The sequence below is a fragment of the Erinaceus europaeus genome, chromosome 8 (genome assembly GCF_950295315.1).
Source record: "Erinaceus europaeus chromosome 8, mEriEur2.1, whole genome shotgun sequence".
Taxonomy (NCBI): domain Eukaryota; kingdom Metazoa; phylum Chordata; class Mammalia; order Eulipotyphla; family Erinaceidae; genus Erinaceus; species Erinaceus europaeus.
The window spans coordinates 120,355,708-120,381,319 of NC_080169.1; the positions used below are offsets into that span (position 1 = coordinate 120,355,708).

The 25,612-nt window shown below is 40.4% G+C and overlaps 1 protein-coding gene across 1 annotated transcript in view; it reads left to right on the forward strand.

The window, feature by feature from the left end:
- CNTNAP2 (contactin associated protein 2) overlaps positions 1-25,612 on the forward strand; it is a 2,382,269-nt gene that overhangs the window by 1,841,959 nt on the left and 514,698 nt on the right. The gene's annotated exons all lie outside the window — the stretch shown is intronic.

Genomic DNA, 25,612 nt, shown 5'->3' on the forward strand with positions numbered 1-25,612 from the left:
AGCCAGAACTTCCACCTTCTGCTCCCCATAAGGACGTTTGGTCCATACTCCTAGATGGGTAAATGTTAGGATAAGATGGCCGGAAGGCTCTGAACACCAACTCCATCAGGACCCAGAGAAAGGAGATGAAAAAGGGAGGGACATTTGGATGTAGTAATGATTCCCTGTGCAACTTGGAAAGGAAGAGGAGATGGGGAAATAAAAGAAAATAAAAAGGAAAATGTATACAAATATAAACAGAAAATTGTGGAGATAATAGTTAACCTATATCTTTAACATTAAGAGAACTTCCAGTGAGAGGTACTTCCAAGAGACTTCCAGTAGCTTCCAGTGGAGGAATTGGGAATTCAGAACTCTGGTGGAGGGAATGGTGCGGAGTCGTACCCCTGTTATCTTGAATTTTATAAATCAGTATTAAATTGCTAATAACATTTAAGAAGGAAGTCATGGTGATAAGGTATTAATGATCTGTCTCACACATAAAGCTCATCTACTAGGGAGGTCAGAGTTCAAAGGGCGGTGTTGCTGTTTTTATTAGGTCATTGGTTGTTTTGTTGCAACTGGACATTCAGATATAATCCACATGAACACAGTCCTCATCAGACGTGCATTCCATAGTTGGATGTTATAAGAGGTACTTTTCAACTTCTTATATATTCATAGATTTTTTTTTTCCACATTGGGTTCTTGTGCATGCCTGACTTTCATGGCCGCAGTCAGCTTTTTCAAATAGCGAGAGAGAAACAAACACTAGGGCAGCAAAGACCCCACCTCAGCCCCCACCCCAAGACGTAGTTCTCCAATATGATGTGCTGGGGGCTTGAACACGTGATTGTCAAGGAAAATGTCCTACCAGGAGACCTATCAGCAGGAACTTCTCTGTATAAGTATTTTAGAGGGAATTTTAGCCTTTTTTTAAAAACAAAAATTCTATATTGGGGGAATTAATGGTTTATAGTTGACAGTAAAATACAATAGTTTGTACATGTGTAACATTTTTCAGTTTTCCTCTTTTCCATTCAAATCCCACTAGGTCCTCCTCTGCCATCATGTTCCAGGACCTGAACCTTCCCCCCAGTCCAGAGTCTTTTTTCTTTGGTGCAATACTCCAACTTTCAGTCCAAGTTCTGCTTTGTGTTTAAAAAAAAAAAAATGTTAAACATTTTTTATGTGTCTAAATTGTACTGCTTAGCTTTTCAATGTCAGCATATATCAGTGGTTCCTGTATATTGAATGTACTTCTATTTCTTTAAAATTCCACTAATTGTTTTCCATATAGAGATAGTGTTCTATCCATCATTTCCAGCTGGATAGCTCCAAGTCATTTAGTTGATGATGTCATTATTCAGTCCATCTTTCTCCCAGTGTGCAAACTTTTAATAGCTGGCCCTTCCTCAAGATGAGAGGAAGCACTTCAGTGAGCGACCTCATGGATAGAATCTACAAACTGTAGGATTATATTTTGAGATGACCTTACAGGAGTGACATATCTATGTCTCAGTATCTGCGTCACTGGATATCTTTAAAGTCAGTGGTAACAGTTTTATTGTTACCGATAGTATTTGAAACTACCACTGACCTTGAAATTTTAGAATCAAAAGTAATATAAAACTTCATGGTTAGGCTGACAGGGACCTAGTAGCCTGGGGCCCTTACCTGCATGTCCCTAGATAAGTGTGACTTATTCTCAGAACAAAACAAACGGTTCCCTTTCTCTTCTCTTCCTTCAGATATGAAGTAGAACAGCTACACAGTTCAGGCAAATTAGTCCAAGCCATCATATCCCATTCAGTTATCATTTGCTCCTCTCTCTCTTATTAGGGGAATTAATGGTTCACAGTAAATCCAGTTGTTGGTACATGTGTAAAATTGCTCAGTTTTCTGAAAAACACCCTCACCCACAGTCTAGGTCTTACCTCCACCATCAGGAACCAGGACCTGAAAGCCCCCAACTCCTGGAGTTCTTTGATTTGGTGCAATACACCAAACCCTGTTCTAGTTCTGCTCTGTGTTTCCCCTTCTGCTCTGATTTCTCATCTTCTGTCCATGAGTGAGACCATCCCATCTTCATCCTTCTCTTTCTGACTCATCACACTTCACATGATTCCTTCAAACTCCATCCAAGATGAGGTGAAGAAGGTGAACTTACCATTCTTAATAGCTGATGGTATTCCATTGTGCATAAAATCCATAACGTTCAGGCGGGGGGGGGGGTGGGTAGATAGCATAATTGTTATGCAAAGAGATTCTCATGCCTGAGGTTCCAATGTCCCACCATAAGCAGAGCTGCACAGTGCTCTGGTGTTTCTCTGATGTCTTTCTGCATCTCTCTCAAAAATTAAAAATGAAAATAAGTAAAAAATGAACAAATAAATAAAATACTTTAAGACTATTTAAAAAAATTAAAGGGGTGGGTGGTAGCGCAGTGGGTTAAGCACATGTGGCTGGTGTAAGGATGCCGGTTCCAGCCCCCAGCTCTCCACCTGCAGAGGTGAAGCAGGTCTGCAGGTTTCTCTCTTTCTCTCCCGTCTCTGTCTTCCCCTCCTCTCTCCATTCCTCTCTGTCTTATCCAACGACAATGACATGACATCAATAACAATGATAATAATAACCACAACAATGGTAAAACAACCAGGGTAACAAAAGGGAATAAATGGCCTCCAGGAGCAATGGATTTGTGGTGCAGGCACTGAGCCCCAGGGAGGCAAAAAAAAAAACCCTGGAGGCAAAAAAAAAAATCCATAACTTTCTCAGACACTCATCTGTTGTTTGAAACCTGGTTCTAGCTATTACAAATTGTGCAGCTGTGAATGTAGATATACTACACAGATCTTTTAGGATGGGTGTATTTGGTTCCTTAGGATATATATATATATATCCTAGAGAGTAATTACAGGGTCATAAGGTAGATTTATTTGTAACCTTCTGAGAGTTCTCCAGACTGATCTCCATAGGGCTTGGGCCAATTTGCTTTCCCATCACCTTTACACTCCCCCCAACCCCCAAAATCTCTCCAACATTTGCTGTTATTATCCTTTGTGATTATGACACTCTCACAGGAGTAAAGTGGCATCTCAAAGTTGTCTTACTTTGCATCTCTCTAACCATCAGTGATTGTCACCTTTCTGACATCTATGGTACCATATCCTCTTTCATGTCATTGTCCCTTATCTCTCATGTCAAGAAGACCCCCAGAAACCTAGCCATGCTGGGGGAGTCACTCCCCAGCCTCTGACCACCAACTGTCACTCTGGCCACAAAATAAAGGGGAATCCTTTATACACCAACTAAAACTTTCCTCCCTAGGTCACAGTTATGCTTTTAGGCCACTCTGCTCCTGTAGACTAGCTATTCCCCTAAAATTAGTGACCACATCCAGTCACCTTTGTCATTACGCCCAACCCTACCTCATTCTCAGCCTTTCTCATAAAGAAGTGTATTGTTCTTAGGATAAAGTCATATGGTTTTGTTGTTGTTGTTTTTTGTTTTAAGATTTATTTCATGAGCTCCATAGAGGAAGAGAGGGAATAAAAGGCAAAACAGATGTGGGACTTTCCAAATTTTGAGCTGTCAATAATGATCTATATAAGTTCCATATAGATCTATATACGTTTGATGCTATATAAATAAATGATAAACAATCAATAAATGTCTACCTTCAGACCACCTAGCCCACGACTTATCATGATGACCTGGGTAGACTAAAATAGAAATGTCCCCTAAAATCATCACATCTTATTTCTTGCTTGACAATCAACAGGAATCAAAGAACAGAAGTGACTTCCTAAAGTCCAGGTTATAACTCTGTGTTTGGTGCTCTCACTGCACTGACTCTGATGTCACCCCACACCATTTATTACCAGCTTAAGGTAGAGTTTCTTATTCTTTCTCATGGCCTTCCATCCTTCCAATGGTTGAAGCAGTTTTGCCATTGGAATTTAGTGGTGTGTATATCTCTATTCATAAACAATATATGCATGCATGGCTGCAGATTATAAATATCAACAACTATGTTGAACCTCATATAAATATGCACATATATTTTCCCTTTTTTAACTATTAAAAATTATTTATTGTATTCAGTAAGACAAAGAGACATTGAGGAAGGAGGGGAGGTAGAAAGACAAAGAGAAAGAGAGACATCTACCCTATTGTTTCATCACTTGTGAAGCTTCCTCCCTGTAGGTGGGGACCAGGGGCTTGAACCCAGATTTTGTGCACAGTGACCTGAACGCTCAACTGATACACCTTTGACTGTAAGTTTTTTTAGCTGTCTGATCTTACAAATTCTTATAATGTTATACACAAAGATTGCAGTGCCAATTGAAACATTTCTTTTAAAAGCTTTAAGGTTCTCAAACACTGAAAATAAAGTTAATGGTGATCATCTTAAGAGTGAACAAAAACTTCATTTAATGTTTCCCACAATTTCATGGCTTTTGCCAGTGAGAATTTCTGTCCCTCTAAAAAAAATGAGAAAGTAAGGGTGGGTGGTGGCACACCTGGTTGAAGCACATGTTACAATGTGTAAGAACCCAGGTTGGAGCCTCAGGTTCCCACCTGCAGGGGCAAAGCTTTGTGAGTTGTGAAGCAGGGCTGCAGGTGTCTCTCTGTCTCTCTCCCTCTCTACACCCCCCTTCCCTCTCAATTTATGACTTACTCTGTCCGATAAATAAATAAAAATACTTCTTTTAAAAATTAAAGAGGGAGTCGGGCGGTAGCGCAGCGTGTTAAGCGCAGGTGGCGCTAAGCACAAGGACCAGCGGAAGGATCCTGTGAGCCCCCGGCTCCCCACCTGCAGAGGAGTCGCTTCACAGGCGGTGAAGCAGGTCTGCAGGTGTCTGTCTTTCTCTCCCCCTCTCTGTCTTCCCCTCCTCTCTCCATTTCTCTCTGTCCTATCCAACAACAATGACATCAATAATAACTACAACAATAAAACAACAAGGGAAACAAAAGGAATAAATAAATAAATAAATAAAAATTTAAAAAAAATTAAAGAAAAATATGAGAAAGTGAGCGAGAGTGAGGAGGAGGCAAGACTACCAGTAAGAATCTACAAAATAACTCATTTGGTCAGTGCATTTTGTTTTGTTATGGGCATGACCCAGGTTCAAGTCCAGCTACACTATACTTAATGAAGCTTTGGTGTTATGATGTATTTATCTTTGTCCCTGTCTTTTATCTGGGGTAGAAAAAAAAAAAGGCAGCCTATAGTGGTTAACTCCAGTGATGAACCAAAGACCAAATAAAAGAAAGGAAAATATAAATACTGAAAAGTCTCTGAGCTCTACTGCTCTGAAGCTAAGACTGTTTTCTGCTTGGGGGAGATGTGAAAGACGAGCCACATCTAGTCTGAGAATTTTTTCTGTCTGCACAAGTGATCCTCCTTCAAAAGACAGAATGAGGCTACTTCAAATTTCACTGTATTAAAAAGAGAGAAGAAAGAAAGAAAGAAAGATCCCCATAATTACTCAGAGCCCTGTTTCCTGGACCTCTAGGAGAGGTCCTAACCATCAGCAAGCTCATCTCTTGGAAAGCTATTATAAAGCAAAGGTGGGTTGGGCGGTAGCACAGCAGGTCAAAAAAAAAAAAAAAAATTTGGCGCTTGACCTGCTGTGGTGGGGGCACTTTGCTGCCTCCTGCATTGTTTGGTTGGGATCCTGCTATTCGGACTTTTGGGGTTGATCCCCATTGATGGAGGCCAATTTTCTCTGGCAGATTTGTGTGGTTCACCTGCCCATGTTTGGTGAACAAGGGCATTTTTTTCTCAGTTGATACTTTTTCTAGATTTGTGTGGGCTACAGCTCAAACAAGAAAAAGCTCAAAAACCTTAGGAGTCATATGCTCTGTTTTGCTTCAATAGACATCCAATCCATGTATTTAAATAAAAAAAAAAGCAAAGGTGAATCAGGGGTGTCGGGCAGTGTCATACCTGGTTAAGTGCACATATCAGCATATGTAAGGACCGGGGTTCAAGCCCCCACTTCCCACCAGGAGGGGAAATGCTTCATGAGTGGTGAAGAGGGTCTGCAGGTGTCTACTCTCCCCTCTCAATTTCTCTCTGTCTTATTAAATAAAGATAAAAGGGAGAGAAAAAAAGTGCCAGGAGTCGTGGATTTGTAGTGCCTGCACTGAGCCCCAGCAATAACCCTGGAGGGAAAGAAAAAAAAAAAAAAAGAAAGAAAGTTGAATCAATAGAAGAGAAATATTTAGGTCAAAGGAATCATCATTCTCAGTTCTTCAGCACTCACAATAATAGAGTGTTGTCATATAGCTTGCCTATTCCTAGCTGTTATTGACACTCAGCCAGGGGTTATATTCAAATCACACAGTCTATCTTGGGACGTGAAGTTAAGGTACATGGAGAATTTTGAAAGGCTGAATAAAAAGATAAGGGAGTAGATTTATTTGTGGTGGTACAAAACCAAACTCTGCATGAACATTGATGAAAGTAAGGCTTTTTTGTTGTACTTTGTTTTGATTCTATTTTTATTATTTTATTTATTGTTGGATAGAGACAGAGAGAAAAAGAGTGGAGAGAGACAGAGAAACACTTGCAGTTCTACTTCACCACTCATGAAGCTTTCCCCAGCAGGTGGGGACCAGGGTCTTGAACCCAGATCCTTATGCACTGTAGTGTGCCTATGGCTAACCAGGTGTGCCACCGCCTGGCCCCTGATTGTTTCTTTTTTTTTTTTTGCCCTCCCCAATTTTGTTTCTTACTAGAGTCCTACTCAGTCGTTGCTTATGGTGGTGCTGGGGATTGAACCTAGGACTTCAGAGCCTCAAGTTTGAAAGGCATCTGCTTAACTATTATACTATCTCCCTAGCCTAGGAAATAGAGACATTTTTTTATGTAAAAACATATCATTGTAATATCTAGGAAATGGCTCCTAATAAAAGTTGTATAACTTATTGCAAAGTATTGGGAAGTTTCCAGACATTTCCTCCAAAAATTATGCAGGAAAAAAAAAAATCTTGTTTGGGAAGTGATGTATCACAGATGACCACCAAGGTTGTTCAGGTAGATTTCTGTTATTCTGGGAATATAAATTCAGTACTTCCTATAGATGATCACGAGTGTGTTTTGAATATGTGAAAAAATGACCTGCTCCTTCCTTTTCTACCAAAGGGGAAGGAAGGAGCCAATAGCAGAAAGAAAGGCCCTAGGGGACTGAAATGAATATAAAAAAATTAAAAGAAACTCCAAAAGCTTCACAGTTTGCTGAAGTCCCGGCCTGTGATTCGGTACGGAACTCGCATTGAGACAAATTATATTCTTGGTAGCTGTCTGTTCAAGCATGTGAACTAATGTCTTAACTCTCTGCAGAAGTCACTTACAGGCATTGTGCCCCTCAATTCTCACTTGACTGCTGAGATGTTCAAGAAAGCTGCGAAACGGCAAAGAAAACCACCAGTAGGCATACCTTCAAGGATGATATTTCAAATTACAGCTTTGTCAGAGTTATTGTTACCTTGCTTTTAAGAAATATTTTATTAGAAGTCTAAAAAGTCATTTGATTCCAACAGCAGGTAGAACATGCCTGCTCTTTAATTTCTGATTTTCCCTCTTGATGTTGTTTAAGAAATATTTTAAGGAGTCGGGTAGTAGTGCAGCAGGTTAAGTGCACATGGCATAAAGCACAAGGACCAGTTCGAGCCCCCAGCTCCCCACCTGCAGGGGAGTCACTTCACAGGCGGTGAAGCAGGTCTGCAGGTGTCTGTCTTTCCCCCTCTCTGTTTTCCCCTCCTCTCTGCATTTCTCTTTTTCCTATCCAACAATGATGACATCAATAATAACAACAACAATAACTACAATAATAAAACAACAAGGGCAACAAAAGGGAATAAATAAATAAATAAATATTTTTAAAGTTGCCTCTTAAGAAAGAAATGTTCTCTTGTTTTGTTTGACTTTTTCTTCATTTTCCCCCTTTGTTAATCAACTTCTCTCTTATTTCTTTTGTCACTTCTGTGGTATTTTATATCTAGCCTCACTGGTGAGAGTGCTCTTTTTATTGGTGCTCACATTATATATTTTTTCTTTTTATAAATCATTGTATAATTGCTTTCTCTTTGAGATATCCTTGAAAATGAGGAGGTATTATTGACAGTTTATATTTGATGTCCTGGGAGTCGGGCTGTAGCGCAGCGGGTTAAGCGCAGGTGGCGCAAAGCACAAGGACCGGCATAAGGATCCCGGTTCGAACCCCGGCTCCCCTCCTGCAGGGGAGTCGTTTCACAAGCGGTGAAGCAGGTCTGCAGGTGTCTATCTTTCTCTCCTCCTCTCTGTCCTCCCCTCCTCTCTCCATTTCTCTCTGTCCTATCCAACAACAACAACAGCAATAATAACTACAACAATAAAACAATAAGGGCAACAAAAGGGAATAAATTAAAAAATAAATAAAATAAAATAAAATAAATAAATAAAATAAAATATATTTGATGTCCTTATACTTTTAATTCTCAAGAGTCCTTCTGAACTATTCTTACACAGGAATTCACAACCACCATGCTGAAGTTACAAGCGCCCCCTTAGAATGTAGCGACAAACTTCAATACAAAATTGGGTTCTAAATTTTGGAAAATTGATAGAGCAAATTAAGAGAAAAATGTTGCCTGGTTTGCAAAGCAACTCACATGGATGGTATCTTAATGTGCCCTGTGTTTGATCCAGGTTCGAGCCTGGAAGGAATCTTTTGTACTGTAGTTTCTTCTTTTCCTTCCCCTTCCCCTTCTTCTCCCTCTTCTTCTTCTACTTCCTCCTCCTCCTCTTCTTCTTCTTCTCCTCCTCCTTCTCCTTCTTCTCCTTCTCTTCCTCCTCCTTCTCCTCCTCCTTCTTTTCCTTCTCCCTCTCCCTCCCCCTCCCCCTCCCCCGCCCCTCCCCCTCCTCCTCCCCTTCCCTCCTCTCCTCTCCTCTTCTCTTCTCTTCTCTTCTCTTCTCTTCTCTTCTCTTCTCTCTCTCTCTCTCTCTCTCTCTCTCTCAGAAAGTCAGAACAGACAGGTAAAACCTTAGATGTCACAAGAGGGAGAGTTCTCTATGTATCTAAAGACCATCATGTTTGGGAATATAAAACTACCATGTATTATCTTCAAGACAAAAATATTATTATTTAAAATATTTGTTTATTTTTCCCTTTCGTTGCCCTTGTTGTTTTATTGTTGTAGTTATTATTGTTGTTGTTATTGATGTCTTCAACAATGGATAGGACAGAGAGAAATGGAGATGGGGGGAAGACAGGGGGAGAGAAAGATAGACACCTGCAGACCTGCTTCACCGCCTATCAAGCGACTCCCCTGCAGGTGGGGAGCCAGGGGCTCGAACCGGGATCCTTATGTCAGCCCTTGCACTTTGCACCATGTGCGCTTAACCCGCTGCACTACCTGCCTACCCCCTGACTCCCAGCAAAATATTATTTATTAAGGCTTTTTAAAAATATTTATTTATTTTCTCCTTTTGTTGCCCTTTTTTAAAATTTCTTTATTGGGGAATTAATGTTTTACATTCAACAGTAAATACAATAGTTTGTACATGCATAACATTCTTCAGTTTCCCATATAACAATACAACCCCCACTAGGTCCTCTGTCATCCTTCATGGACCTGTATTCTCCCCACCCACCCAGCCCAGAGTCTTTTACTTTGGTGCAATACACCAATTCCAATTCAGGATCTACTTCTGTTTTCTTTTCTGATCTTGTTTTTCAACTTCTGCCTGAGAGTGAGATCATCCAATATTCATCCTTCTGTTTCTGACTTATTTCACTCAACATGATTTTTTTCAAGATCCATCCAAGATCGGCTGAAAACAGTGAAGTCACCATTTTTTACAGCTGAGTAGCATTCCATTGTGTATATATACCACAACTTGCTCAGCCACTCATCTGTTGTTGGACACCTGGGTTGCTTCCAGGCTTTGGCTATTACAAATTGTGCTGCCAAGAACATATATGTACACAGATCTTTTTTGGTGGATGTGTTGGGTTCCTTAGGATCTATCCCCAGGAGAGGAATTGTAGGATCATAGGGTAGGTCCATTTCTAGCCTTCTGAGAGTTCTCCAGACTGTTCTCCACAGAGGTTGGACCAATTTACATTCCCACCAGCAGTGCAGGAAGGTTCCTGCACAGGGGACAGTGGAACAGGGGACAGAGATACAGGGGACAGAGATACAGGGGACAGAGAGATGGGACAGAGAGACGGGGACAGAGAGACAGTGGACAGAGGGACAGAGGGACAGGGGACAGAGTGACGGGACAGAGGGACAGGGGACAGAGAGACAGGGGACAGAGGAACAGGGGACAGAGGGACAGGGGACAGAGAGATGGGGACAGAAAGACGGGATAGAGGGTCACCCCACACCCTCTCCAGCATTTGCTGCTGTTACCTTTTCTGATGTATGACATTCTCACAGGAGTGAAGTGATATCTCATTGTTGTCTTTATTTGCATTTCCCTGACAATCAGAGACTTGGAGCAATTTTTCCTGTGTTTTTCAGCCTTTTGGATCTCTTCTGTGGTGAATATTCTGGCCATGTCCTCCCCCCATTTTTGGATGGGGTTATTTGTTGTCTTGTTGAGCAAGCTCTTTATATATGTTGGTTATTAAACTCTTGTCTGACGTATGGTATGTAAAGATCTTCACCCATTCTGTGCAGGGTCTCTTGGTTTGGGTAGTGGTTTCTTTTGATGTGCAGAAGATTTTTAATTTAATGTAGTCCCATAGGTTTATACGTGCCTTGGTCTTCTTTGTAATTGGATTCGCTTCATTGAAGATGTCTTTAAAATTTATGCAGAAAAGAGTTCTGCGAATATTTTCCTCTAAGTATCTGACAGTCTCTGGTCTAACATCCAAGTCCTTGATCCACTTGGAACTAACTTTTGTATTTGGTAAAATACAGTGATTCAGTTTCATTCTTCTGCATGTTTCAACCCATTTTTTCCAACACCATTTGTTGAAGAGACTCTACTTTCCCCATTTAATAGTCTGGGCCCATTTGTCAAAGATTTGATGTCCATAGGTGTGGAGCTCACTTCTGGGCTCTCAATTCTATTCCACTGGTCAATGTGTCTATTCATGTTCCAGTACCAAGCAGTTTTGATGACAATGGCCCTATAGTACAGTTTGAAATCTGGAGGTGTGATGCCTCCAGTTCTGTTCTTTTTTCTCAGGATTGTTTTCACAATTCTAGGTCTTTTCTGGTTCCACATAAACATTTGTAGCATTTGTTCTATTCTCCTAAAAAATGTGCTTGGGATCTTGATGGGGATAGCATTAAATTTGTAGACGGCTCTGGGTAGTATATTCATTTTGATGATGTGAATTCTTCCAACCCATGAACATGGAATATCTTTCCACTTCATTGTGTCTTTTTCAATTTCCTTGAGTAGTGACTCATAATTTTCAGTATACAAGTCTTTCACTTCTTTGGTTAGGTTTACTCCTAGATATTTTATTGTTTTGTTGCTATAGTAAAAGGAATTGATTTCTGGATTTCAATTTCTTCTTAGTGTTTGCATAGAGGAATGCTACTGACTTTTGAATGTTAATTTTATAGCCTGACACCTTAATGTATTGCCTGATGATTTCCAAACGCTTCTTGCTGAATTCCTTAGGTTTTTCTGTGTATACTATCATGTCATCTGCACATAGGGAGAGTTTGACTTCTTCTCTTCCAATCTGTATGCCTTTAATTCCTTGCTCCTGCCTGATTGCTATGGCAAGAACTTCCAACACTATGTTGAATATTAATGATGATAATGGGCAGCCCTGTCTAGTACCTGAACTGAGTAGAAATGCTTCCAGTTTTTACCATTGAGTAAGATGTTGGCTGTAGGTTTGCTATATATACACTCCACTATCTTAAGGAATTTTCCATCTATTCCCATTTTTTGTAGTGTTTTGATCATAAAGGGATGTTGTATTTTGTCAAAGGCTTTCTCTGCATCTATTGATGTGACCATGTAGTTTTTGGTCTTGCTTTTGTTGATGTGGTGTATCACAATGATTGATTTACATATATTAAACCAACCTTACATGCCTGGGATAAAGCCCACTTGGTCATGATGAACAATCTTTTTAATATACTGCTATATCCAGTTGTCTAGAATTTTGTTCAATATTTTAGCATCTATGTTCATCAGAGATATTGGTCTATAGTTTTCTTTTTTGGTTGTTTCCCTGTCTGCTTTTGGTATCAGAGTGATGTTGGCTTCATAGAAGCTGGCAGGGAGTAGTCCAGTGTCTTCAGTCTTCTGGAAGACTTTTAAAAGTAGAGGTATTATTTCTTCTTTGACGGTTTTGTAGAATTCATTTGTAAAACCATCTGGTCCAGAACTTTTATTTTTGGGGAGATTTTTGATAACTGTTTCAATTTTATTAGCTGTGAAGGGCCTGTTCATGTTATCTACTTCCTCTTTACTTAGTTTTGGACATTGGTAGGTATCTAGGAAATTATCCATTTCCTCCAGGTTCTCTAGTTTGGTGGCATATAGTTGTTCATAGAAGCCTCGCATGATATGTTGAATTACTGCAGTGTCTGTTGTAATATCTCCTCTTTCATTTACTATCTGACTAATTTGGGTCTTATCCCTTTTTTGTTTTGTGGGTCTGGCTAAAAGTTTGTCGATTTTGTTCACTCTTTCGAAGAACCAACATTTACATTCGTTGATTTCTTATTCTCAATGTTATTTATTTCTGCCCTAACTTTAATGATTTCTGTCCTTCTGGTGGCTTTAGGGTTCCTTTGTTGTTTTTCTTCTAGGTCTTTATGATGTGCAATCAGGCTGTTTATTTGTGCCTTTTCTTGCTTCCTAATGTGTGCTTGTATAGCTATGAACTTTCCTCTTAGTACTGCCTTAGCTGTGTCCCAAATATTTTGATAGCTTGTGTCTTCATTTTCATTGAACTCTCGAGACATTTTGATTTCTTCCTTTATTTCCTCTTTGACCCAGAAGTTGTTAAGAAGTGTACTGTTGAGCTTCAACATTTTGGGACTGTTACTAATCTTTTGTTGATTCTTAAGTGTTAGTTTAATTCCATTGTGGTCTGAAAAGATGCTTGGGATGATTTCAATGCTCTTGAATTTGATGATGCTGTCTTTGTGGCCTAACATATGGTCAATCCTTGGGAATGACCCATGTGGATTTGAGTAAAATGTGTATTCCAGTTTCTTGGGATGAATAACTCTGAAAGTGTCCAATAGTTCTAGTTTATCTCTTCATTTAGCTCCCCTATGTCTTTATTGATTTTCTGCCTGGATGATCTGTCAAGTTGAGATAGTGGGGTGTTGAAGTCCCCTACTATGATTTTGTTGCTGTTAATATATTGCTGTAGCTCTTTCAGTAGAAGTTTGATGTATTTAGATGGCTTCTCATGGGGTGCATAGATGTTAATAATTGTTAAGTCTTCTTGATTGACTGATCCTCTGAGCATTAATTAGTGTCCATTCCTATCTTTTTTAATCGTATCTATTTTAAAGTCTATCGTGTCAGATATGAGAATAGCTTCCTGCCCTTTTTTTGTGGGCCATTGGCTTGTATGATAGTTTTCCATCCTTTCACTTTAAGTCTATGTTTGTCTTGTTGAGTTCGGTGAGTTTCCTGTAGACAGCATATTGTTGGGTTGTATTTTCTGATCCATCTTCCTACTCTGTGTCTTTTAATAGGTGAATTCAGGCCATTGACATTTATTGATATCAAAGATTGAATATATTTTAACGCCATTCTTATAGAGTTTTAGAGTGTTCTGATGTATGTACTATTTATGGTGGTCTGATTGTTTATAGGAGACCTTTCAGAACTTCTTTCAGGGCAGGCTTGGTGATAGTTGATTACTTCAGCTGTTGCTTGTCTGAGAAGGTTTTTCTGCCTCCATCTAGTCTGAATGACAGTCTAGCAGGATATAGTATTCTTGGTGGAAAGCCTTTCTCACTGAGCACACGATTGATATCTTGCCATTCTCTTCTGGCCTGTAGTGTTTGTATGGAGAAGTCTGCTGCTAATCTTATGGGTTTTCCTCTGTAGGTGACTCTTTGTTTTTCTCTTGCAGCCTTCAGGATCCTTTCTTTATCCTTATTCCTTTCCATTCTAAATATGATATGTCTCGGTGTCTTTATGTCTGGGTTAATTCTTTTTGGGACCCTCTGGGCTTCTTGAATCTTTATGTCTTTGATGTTGTCTAGACTAGAGAAGTTTTCAGCTATTATGGCCTGAAGAATGCTTTCTTCCCCTCCCTCTCTTTCTTCCTCTGGTAGGCCAATAATGTGTATATTGTTTCTTTTGAAGTCATCCCATAGGTCTCTGTTGTTGTTTTCAGCATCTCTTAGTGTCTTTTTGAGATCTCTTACTTCTTTTTTAGTTGTCTCTAATTCGTCCTCGATCTTGCTAATTCTGTCTTCAGCCTCATTGATTCTGTTCTCTCTGCCCTCTACTGTTTTCTGGATGTCATCTGTTTTGTTACCCTGTTCTGATACTGTTTTAACTTGTTCAGCTAGTTGTGTTCTTAGCTCAGCTATTTCAGCTTTCAGCTCTCTCATAACCTTGAGATAATTAGTGTTTTCTTCCATAGTCACATTTGTTGTTCCTGTATTTCTGATTACAATTCTTTCAAATTCTTTACTCACTCCTGTGATTATTTCCTTAGCTAGTTTTGGATATTGAACTCATTATTTTGTGCTTCATCCTTTGGGGGGCTTTTAGCTGAACTCTTGTCCTGGTTCATTTCTCCACTATTTCTTCTTGTTGTTTTAACCATTTTATATATTATGTTATGAGTTCCCTCTCTAGTTCTTTTCAAATTACTGATCACTATTGCCTGGATTGACATGTGTCTTAAGTAAGTTAATTAAAGGGTTCACAGTGGTGGAAGTTAACAGTTGTTTCAATAGTATTTTAATCCCTGAGTTGGAGATCAGTGGCTTAAAAGCCTCTTTTTTTTCTTCCCTGTAGGCTATGGGAGCCTGAGGGCTTTTAAACTATAAGTCGGCTTTTTAGCTTAATCACTGACTCCTGACCAAGAGATAAAGCAGGGTGGGACAGAGATAATCCAGTGGTTATGCAAAGAGACTTTCACAGCCCCACCACTATGCCACCGAGGTATAGGTCTTCTCCTGAGTTTCCTGGTTAGATCTCTGTCCCCTGGTGTCCTTCCCTGTCACTGCTCCAGATTCTGAGGGCAGTAGCAATGGAGATTCAGAGTTGCACTTGGTGAGTCTCTGGGGAGTCCTCTCCTCCCTTCAGCTATCCCCTTGTTGGTGGAACAGACTGGAGGTGTTGTCTCAACTGATAAACTGTGGGACTATTAGCAACCACTTAATCTCTCCCTAGGCTCCTCTCTGTCACCAGCCACATGTGTTTGTACTCACCTGTGATTTAGTGGGTTCCTATAGTCATTCTAGTCCTGTCTTGTTTCGGTCCCAGGTGGTCTCCTTTGGTATTCCTAGTTGATCTGGGAAAGGAGAGGAGAGAAAGAGATCTGCTGCTCGTAGCTCTGCCTCTCGAAGTCTAGCCCAAAATATTATTTTTAAAAATTGGAGCAGAACTGTCTAAGAAAAAGAGAGAAAATAGGGTCATCTTTCATGTATCTAAAAATGAAAAATGGGAGTTCCGATAATTTAGAATGGTAAATATTGGGAGGTCAGCCTTGTCCCTGCTGAGGTGGCATTCCTTAGACAGTCACAGGGAGGGCAGGGGACCTGTGTCTTGGCATCCTCTACTTCCAGGACCAACCTCAGGTCAACTCTCATTGTTGGCCCAACAAGATAGCAACTTATCCCCTAGACAGTTATTCCTCTCCAGTGTATTGCAGTCATTTATATGTGTGTTGTTGTTCTGAGGATCAAACCCAGTACTATACACATAGAAGCTACATCCCCAGTCCAATTTACATTTGTTTCCCTCAAGCTCTTTGGAAGTGATTGGAATAAAACTGATATTGAATCCATATGAAGCATTATTAATTAATAGGGATCTAATATGTTTTCTCTTAAAGTTACTATTTGCATTAACAAAGAAGTTTTATAACTTATCCTGAGTCATGAAGGCTTTCAGCCTATATGTTTTGAAGCCATGCACATAACTGATATCTTTCTCATACTAATCATGTAAACTGGCATTTTATTGACTGCCTCTAATACTCTGCAAGCGATTCACCTTATTTTGTAGTCAGCGCCTTAACTGATGCATTTCCAGCCTGATGTATCTTTCAGTATTTGTGGATCTCATCTCAACTCTATTACAGTGCTTATTTATCCATCCAAGCATGTTTAGATTTCTCTACCAACCTTAATCTCTTGGAGTCATTCTTTCTTTGTTCTAATTTACTTTCTTGGAGACCTTTTGCCATTAGGTGTGATTAGATGTGTTATAGAAATTGGAAGATGATAGGAACTTCAAACATGCTGTCACCTGAGCAATATGTCATTATGATGTCCCCATTCTATCCCAAAGCTCATATACATATATAGATTTCAGAATTATATTACCACCTTTTGATTACTGTGTCACTGAAAACCCATATTCATTCCCTCATCTGGTCATTTCTAAACAAAGACAAGTGACACTGTAATCTTTTTTTTCTGAGACAGTGGCTACCATTTAGAATAAAGAAAAGAGATTATTTTGTTGGGGAAATAACCATTGAAAGACAATTTACTTTATTATCCTAAAGCTATATTTGCCACATCTCTGAGACACTTGGAGAATGCTTTGGGCTAAATATAGTTATAACTAAGGAACAAATAAAATGGCTTCTCATGATTTATATTCTAAAGTAATCATTTACTATTAATGCCATGCTAGAGAAGTTGGAAATATTTTCCTAGGTAAGTAAAGCTTAAGGGTAAGAAGTAACTATCAGGTTGGGGACAGTGCCTTTAATTTCAGTGAGGTCAAGGTTACAAGGAGGAAATCAGAGCCTCTTTGGGCTCTTAGCAGGAGAATTCATCTTTGATTTGCAAATCGTTTCAAGAGAGATACTCATATGATCAAATGGAAGCAACTGTTAAGTTTGTTTGTTTGTTTTGCAACAGCTGCAGGAATTCCCTTACCCGGTTAACTCTTAAGAATATATACAAATGTAACAAAAATATCATCTGTAGAAAGTTGCAGTTAAAAACGGCTTCCTAGATCAGACAAGATCAGGCGTGTTCAGGGGCAATATTTCCATTTTACACATAAGAATTTAAATATATATACAAAAAAAGAAGGTTTAAGAAATAAAGAAACTTGTAATTAGGGGTTGGCCAGTGGCACACCTGGTAGAACTAACATGTTACCATGTGCAGGACCTGGGTTCAAGTCCCCTATTCCCACCTGGGGTGGATGGTGGGGTTGTGAGCAGCAAAGTAGGACCCCAGATGTCTCTCTGTTTCTATACTTCTTTATGTAGTCCTCCCCCACTCTATTCTTCTCTGTCCTATCAAATGAAAATGTTAGTGGGCTGGGGTGGGGTGCACCCACTTAAGTGCTAATAGTACTATGCACAAAGACCCACACAGGGATCTGGGTTCAAGTCCCTGATCCCCACCTGCAAAGGGAATTCTTCACAAGTGGTGAAGAAGGTCTGAAGGTGTCTGTCTTTCTCTATCCCTCCCCTCTCAGTTTCTCTTCGTCCTATCCAATAAAATGGAAAAAAAAATGGCCCACCAAGGAGCAGTGGATTACATATTGTCGTCTTCCAGCCCAAGCAATAACCCTAGAAACAGAAAAATGAATGAATTAATTAAAATTAAAAAATTAAAGTTCCAGTTAGACATGAGCAGACCCAGCAAGTTAATGATAAACCTCCCAAGAGTTCTTAGTTTCCCTTTATGAAACAGTCACTCAATGTGATCTCTTAAAATCTTGTGCATTAATGGATTGCTCTGCCCTTTATAATCAAAAGAGAAGTTAGTCCCCAAAGTAACTTTCAAAACACTAGAAGAATTACCCAAAATTCTTCTCTTCTCCTTATGAAAATGCTGTGCCATTATTTTTTTTTCCTTGTAAATAATGCAGCCATTCCAAAGACAATGTGCCCTCCAGATCGTAAGAAGTTCAGAACTCAGTGGAAGCACACTGACAGCCTCTATAATGTCCCCGACTCATGTGTCCTGCCTGCCTGCTCCCTCTGTGCTTGTTGGTGCTGCTAAGTGTATCTTCCTGGGTCTATTCTCTCTGGATTTAAGAGCATCCAGTAGGACTGAAGGCACATGCTAGAAAGTATGTGTCCATGAGCCAAAGTCTCCATGGCAGATATTCAGTGGCATGTGACTGACAGGTAGTCTAGACCAATAGTAAGTATTCTGTGATCTTGTATGTTAACAAGCTTGGATATGGACATGAAGGAGAACCCTAGGAGAAAGGCCTCGTCTCTGTGGAGTAAAGAGCTAAGGCAGATTCTAATCCATTACACTTCCTGGTTAGTGAACTAGTCTCTCTCTCCTCTCTCTCCTTCTCTCTCTCTCTCTCTCTCTCTCTCTCTCTCTCCTTCTCTCTCTCTCTCTATCTCTCTCTTACCTATCTATCTCTTTTCCCTCACACATCTCTCTCTTCTCCCCCTCATTATCTCTCTCCTCCCTCTCTCTTCTCCCTCTTACTCTCTCTCTCTCCCCTCTCCTCACTATCTCTTTCACCTCTCTCTTTTCTCTCTCACTATCTCTCTCTCCCCTCTCCTTGTTCTCTCTCCCCCACCCCCTCTCTCTCACCTGTCTCTCTTCTCCTTCTCACTATCTCTCTCCCCCCTCCTCCCTCTCTCTCTCCTCCCTCTCTCTCACCTCTCTTTCTCTTCTCCCTCTCACTATCTCTCTCTCCCCTCTCCTCATTCTCTCTCTCCTCCCTCTGTTACCTCTCTCTTTCTTTATTTCTTCTCTCTTTCTTTTCTCTCTCCCTCTCGCTCTCTCTTTCTCTCTTGGTTGGGGGTTTCATTATTGGAATGTCATTGCACTGGGCTCCATTTTCAGATACAAAGAGAGAAAAGAGGGAGAAAAGGAAATACACCATAGCACAGTGCTTACTCAAGTGTGCTGGCAAATGGACTCAAATCTGGGTCACACACCTGGCGATGCAAGAACCCCGGAACCCTGCAGGTGAGTTATCTTGCTGGGCTGAACACCACTGATTTTTGTTGTTGATTTTTTTGTTAGGGGGATTAATTGTTTGTAGTCAACAGTAAATACAGTTCCTTATACCTGTGTACAATTTCTCAATATTCTGCAAAACATTTCCACCCCCTACTTAGATCTTTCCCCATCATCAGCTTCACTGATGTTTTTTAAATGTGGAACCAAAGATGAAAAATATAATCTCATGCATGTACTTTGCCAACCAAGTTGCCTCCAAGTTGTGTTTTTGACATTTTTGATTATTTGTATTATTTATTTATTTAGGAGAGAAGCTGAAAGAGGAAGGGGAGGTCGAGAGGGAGAGAAAGAGAGAAAAAGAAAGGGGGGGGGGAGTTGGATGCAGCTCTGCCTCACCACTCATGAAGCTTGCCCCTTGCACCCTGCAGGTGGGAACCAGAAGCTTAAACCTGAGTTCCTGAGCACTGTAATATCTGCACTCAACCAAGTGCACCATCGCCTGCCCTCCCAATTCATTGGAGGGAAAATGTGAATAAAAAAAACAGGGAGAGACATAATAGCATACTCCACCACCCCTGGAGCTGCACTTATCTTTGTGCTGCATGGTCTACTGTGTTTCCTGGGATGGAACCCAGAGCTTCACACATCACAGAGAAAGCAGGAAGTAGCTCCGTTTTGACTCTGTGTCTTGAGCGAGATAGAGAGACAGCAAGGTATCTCTCGACCATCCATGGAGATCTCTTGGTGCCATCCATGATCCTCTCATGCCGTGCTGGTGGTCTACCCAGAACTTTGCACATGGTAAGGTGCATTCTCTGCATTCTGAGTTATCTCCTGTTCTCCTAGTGTTTGACTTTGTTTGTTTTTCCCAAGTCTTTGAAATAAATAATTAAATGTAGAAATGGCGGGGGTGGGGGGCCAGGTGGTAGCACAGCAGGTTAAGCACACGAGGCGTGAAGCACAAGGACCAGCGTAAGGATCCCGGTTCGAGCTCCCGGCTCCCCACCTGCAGGGGAGTCATTTCATAGGCGGTGAAGCAGGTCTGCAGGTGTCTGTCTTTCTGTCCCCCTCTCTCCATTTCTCTCTGTCCTATTCAACAACAACAATAACAGTAACAACAAGGACAACAAAAATGGGGAAAATGGCCTCCAGGAGTGGTGGATTTGTAGTGCAGGCACAGAGCCCCAGCAATAACTCTGGAGGTAAAAAAAAAAAAAAGAAAGAAAGAAAGGTATTCATCGATGACTGAAGAAGGGTACCTTTGAATGAAATTACTGAGCCAATGCAAACTAGAAAGATGAGTTTGTCTCCACTGGGACAAAGTGGAAGTAGAACTGGATGTGATTATGCTCAGAGGAATAAGTAAAGAGAAGAAAGACAACTCCTGGATAATTTCAATCCTATGTGGAATCCAGATGCATATGAACTTAAAAATATCAGAAGTCACCAGACTGTCTCTAAGACTTTGTGAGAATTATAGTGGTTATGGAAGGGTAGAGGTTAAAAATCTATGTGATTTGTACAGTGTAGAACTGTTCCTTATAATTCTACAATGGTATAAACCATTTCTAATCTCAGTTTTTTAAATGGCCTGATAATAAAAGCAAACAAAATGTTTTTACAAGAAAAAATATGAACTTTACTTAGTCATGGAGAATATTATCACATTGGTCCATTAATAGTTACAAATGTACATTACAGGGACCCAGTTGTGGAACACTTAATAGAGAGCACACATTAAGCTACACAAGGACCCAGGTCCAAGCCTCCAGTTCCCCCCTGAGAGGGAAAGCTTCATAAAAAAGTGAAATTGTGCTGTAGGTGTCTCTCTCCTTCTCTATCACCCCATCCCTCTCAACCTCTCTCTCTCTCTCTCTCAAAAATTAAAAAGAGTCTTTAAAAATGTGCATTGCATCATTTATGTTATATACTGGCTACAGCATATATGGGAACATGGGAACTCTGTATGATAGTTAACACAACTTTTCTATAAACCTGAAATTGTTCTAAGGTCTGAGGAAAAATGACTAGAGTGTTGTATCAAACTCTGTATTTCTGTAATTAAATTAATCTTAAATAAAACTTGATAGTGAAAAAAATTTACTTCATCAAGATCACTAGTCATGTTCTCCAATGTCAGGGTCTCTAAATTTTCTGTAGCTTTATTATTTTTTTATTATTTAGTTTTAATATAAGACTCTGGGAAGTTGAAGCACTAATTGGAAGTGAGTTAGAAGCATCTGACTAAATATGAAACGTTGTAATAGACTAATATATTTAAAAAAAACTATCAGGGCTGGATGGCGACACACCTGATTGAGTGCACATAGTATCACCCCCCAAAGACCTGGGTTCAAACCCCAGTCCCCACTTTCAGTGGAGGATGCTTCACAAGTGTTGAAGCAGTGCTGCAGGTGTCTCTCTTTCTCTCTCTGCTCTTTCCCTCTCAATTTATCTGCCTATATCCAAATAAATAATAAACAAATAAATAAAATGTTAAAATAAAAACCATCTGTGTGGCTGCCTCAAAACTTACTGCTGCGTCCTTGCATCTTGAACCAGAATTTCACCAAAAACAAACAAACAAAAAACTACCTTTTCTAACTGTTTTTCCTCTCAAGTGGATTTTAAAGCATCACACCTGGCTTTTAAGAAAGTTTAGAAGTTCTTGGTAGTAGCTCAGTTATTATAATAAAGTGTGAGGTGATCTTAATATAGTCCCTTCTGCCACCAAACCATTTTCCTAATGTTCCCAGTATAATTTCTACAAATGATTTCTCAAGGGGTCTTATGGTAAGCATAATTATTTAGCAACAGATATTTGTAAACAGAAGTGCTAGAAGACGGGGCAGAACAGAAACAGCTAATCTAAAGGCTTCTCTAGCTGACAGGCCAGGCACAGCCAGCACATTTGCAAAGGCACAAGCTGTCAGTCTGCAAAATTGCTTTCCAAACTCAATATTGGTCCTTACTGTTTAGAAAAGAAGATGGAAATCATGCATGAGGCAGCCTGCTAGAACCAGCAGCCATGGCTTCCCTGGAACAATTGCTTCATTAATCTATATGTGCCTACTTAATGCCCAAGCAATTATTTAAAATTGGGCAGGTCTAGGGAAAATAGTCTGTTTCAGGAGCATTTCTGATGTCAGTGTTTATCTGACACAAATCTATATAGCTCACTCCTGAAATTCCAAATGCAATTTACTTTGGAAATAAAGTTTCTTATCTGCTTGTCCTTAAGAGCAATTGCTGGTTTCCATTTGAATTACTATCCAGCCCCCGCCCCCAGAAACAAAAATAAGATGTATGAAAATATTTTGTCACTGTCAGCTAGTAAATGGCTTAGTCTGTGTTAACCCCCAGTTGTTTGAGAGAGTACCTGTCCAAGTTCATTTCAAATGTCCACTTGATGATTTATTCTGCTCCTTTACTAGAAAAACAAATAGGATTGCTAAGTCAAACTTCAGAAAAGGAAGGACAAGGAGTAAATTCTGTTCAAGAATAAGGCTTTGGGGGGTGGGCGCTAATTTTTGAGAATCTAAGACCAAAAGAGATTATGTTGTGTACTTATTTATTTATTTGTTTTTATTGCCACCGGGATTACCTCGGGAGTTTGGAGCCTACACAATAAATCCGCTACTCCTGGGAGCCTTTTTTTCCCGTTTTGTTTTGAGAGCACAGAAATTGAGAGGGGAGGGAGACATAGCCAGGGAGAGAGATAACTAGAAACACCTAAAGCACAGCTTCATCACTTTTAAAGCTTCTCCTCTGCAGATGGGGACTGAAGACTTGAACTCAGGTGCTTGCTAAGGTGTGCTCCTAGCTGGACATCCGGCTGCTATTATGAATCAAGTATTAGTAATTTTTCAGGCGCTGAGAAAAAAAAGGTTATTTCCTCTAGAGTGATGGGCAGAAACAGAGGCCCAGAGCAACAAATTGTGTTCACTCCCAATTACTTTCTTGGATGATTTCAGCTCCTCTCACTCTCCAAATGTTTTTAGAGGATTCAATGTACCAACAGCCCACAGCTTCAGTGACTGTGTCCTGAAGTATCTTCTCTCCCTAAGATATCCAAGTGAAAGTACTAAAGAAGATATATTTTTACATCTCCCTTTTTATTTTTTATTGTACTGGTGATTTAGTATTGATTTCAAAAATTACATGTCCACAGGGGTATAATTCCATCCCGTTCCCACCACCAGAGTTCTGAATCCCCAGTCTCTCCATTACAAGCCACAGCAGTTCTGCCAAGGTTGCAGATTCAGGTTCACTGTCATCTCTACAACCGTCTGTCTATATTTGTACGTAATTGCCCCCTTTGTCTTCCAGATGCACTTCTCTCTTCTCTCCAAGCCACACATGACCCTATTACTACATCCAAATGTCCCTCCCTTTTTCCTCCTCTCTCTGGGTCCTGTTAGAGCTGGAGTTTAGAGCCCTCTTTTCCTCTTCCTCCTATCACTTCTCCCCCACTGGGAGTTTGGATCAAAATTGGTTTTGGGGTGCAGAAGTTAGGAATTCTGGCTTGTCTAATTGCTTCTCTGCTGGACATGGATACTGCTAGGCGGGTCCATACCACCAGCCTGTTTCTAACTTTCCCTAGAGGGACCAGGGCTCTGGGGAGGTGGTGGGCCTAGGGCTCATTGATGGGGTCATATACCCAGAGAAGTCAGAATGGAATCATGATAGCTTCTTCAACTTGGTGTCTGGGAGGTGGCAAAATATAAAGTAAGACAAAATGATTAATGAACAGGAATGAAAAGTAAGAACAGAGCAGATGAGATTAGGGATTTTAGGGTGGAAGGAAGCTAAGAAGTCTATTTGAGGCAGTTTTAGGAGCCCATGATTTTGGTAGTTTTTTTCTTGAGTTTGACAGCTAACATGAAGTTGGATAAAACTATTATCTGAGAAAATAGTGTCAGAGTAGATAAAGGGGCTATTAAACTGGATTATCTTCCATTCTTGGAAAAAAAAAATCTATGAATAAAATTAACTATTTCCTCCAGCCACCTGACCCAGGGCCTAAATATAGCATCAGAGCCTCTGTCACGTCTGAGTCCCTATTGGTCTGACCTCGCAACTCAGGTCAGAGCTGGGAACATTCCAGGCTGCACTCATTTCAGGACCAGTCTTCCTTGGCAGGGCAGGATTTCCCCCAACCTCCCTTCAGAGACTGGGGCAGTCCCTACCATCACTGCTTTATGGTGAGGACAAGGTCCTGGGAAGGCCCACATAAGGGCTTATGATGATGTTTCTGATAGAAGTGACCAGAGGTGGTGGATAGAAAGATCTGTTAGAGGTCTAGGCCCATCAGGTGTGTGTGAGAATGCAAGGATTCCCTGACTAGCACCCAAGATGATGAGAGAGTATGATACTGACTAAGAAGGCCATTACTGAGTGAGCCAGTCTCTTGCCATTATCCAACTTTTATAGTTCTCTCTTTATCTAAGGGTCTTCAACTTTCTTCCAGCTAGTTGTGAGTCTGGCCTCAGCCATATTGGCGGAATCTTTAGGTGGGTACTGTTCTTCCATTTCTCCTTTTGTCTTTCTGTCTCTTTTCTCTCTTGGGGGGGGGCAGGGCTTGCTGTTGATGTGAAACCCAAGTCAAGATAGAAATAAAGTCTTCTTAAAACAATCACACAGGGGTGGTCTGGGAAGTGGTACAGTGGATAAAGCACTGGACTCTCAAGCAAAGTTCAAAATCCCAGAGAACATGTACCACCTCTCCCTCTCTCTCTCTCTCTCTCTCTCTCTCTGTCTCTTTCTCTCTCTCCTCTCTTTCTATCTTTCTCATTAATAAATAAATAAAATCTTTTAAAAAAAAAAAAAAAGCACACGGGGATATAGAACTCTAGTGGTGGGAATTGAATTGTATGGAATTGTACTCCTCTCACTCCACAATTTTGTCAGTCATTATTAAATTACTAAAAACAAAAAAACCACAACCAGCTTTGCTCAGTAATTTCCAGTCAGTGGGGCTCACTTTGAGGAGGTGGTGACTGAGTTTGCTCTGAAGGCTACATAGACAATGATTTGGTGAAGAAGGGAGGGAATGTTTGGGACAGGATAAACAGCATGTCCTGAGACCCAGAGGCATAACACAATGCACATGTTTACTAAATTAAAACAAAGATCATCATCCACAAAGAGCTCAAATAACAAAGCGCTGTGAAATGGGAAGAAAGAGGTAAAAGTTTCTTGAAGTCGATGGGAAATCAGGGAAGTGTTTCTGTGAGACAGGTGGCCCGATCAGATTTGTACGTAAAGGGATTATTTCATATCCAATGTTGAGAACCAATTAAAGTGAAAGTTGAGGGATTAGTTGGCCGTTGATGGAAATTGTCAGCAGGTATTCAGTAAGTGTTATGGACACATTATTGCAAAGGGGTAGACGTAAGGGGTAAGAATTGGGGGATCTGTCAATGCCCATGTTCAGTGGGGAAGCAATGACAGAAACCAGACCTTCCACGTTCTGCATCTCACAATGACCCTGGGTCCATACTCCCAGACGGATAAAGAATAGGAAAGCTATCAGGGGAGGTGATGGGATATG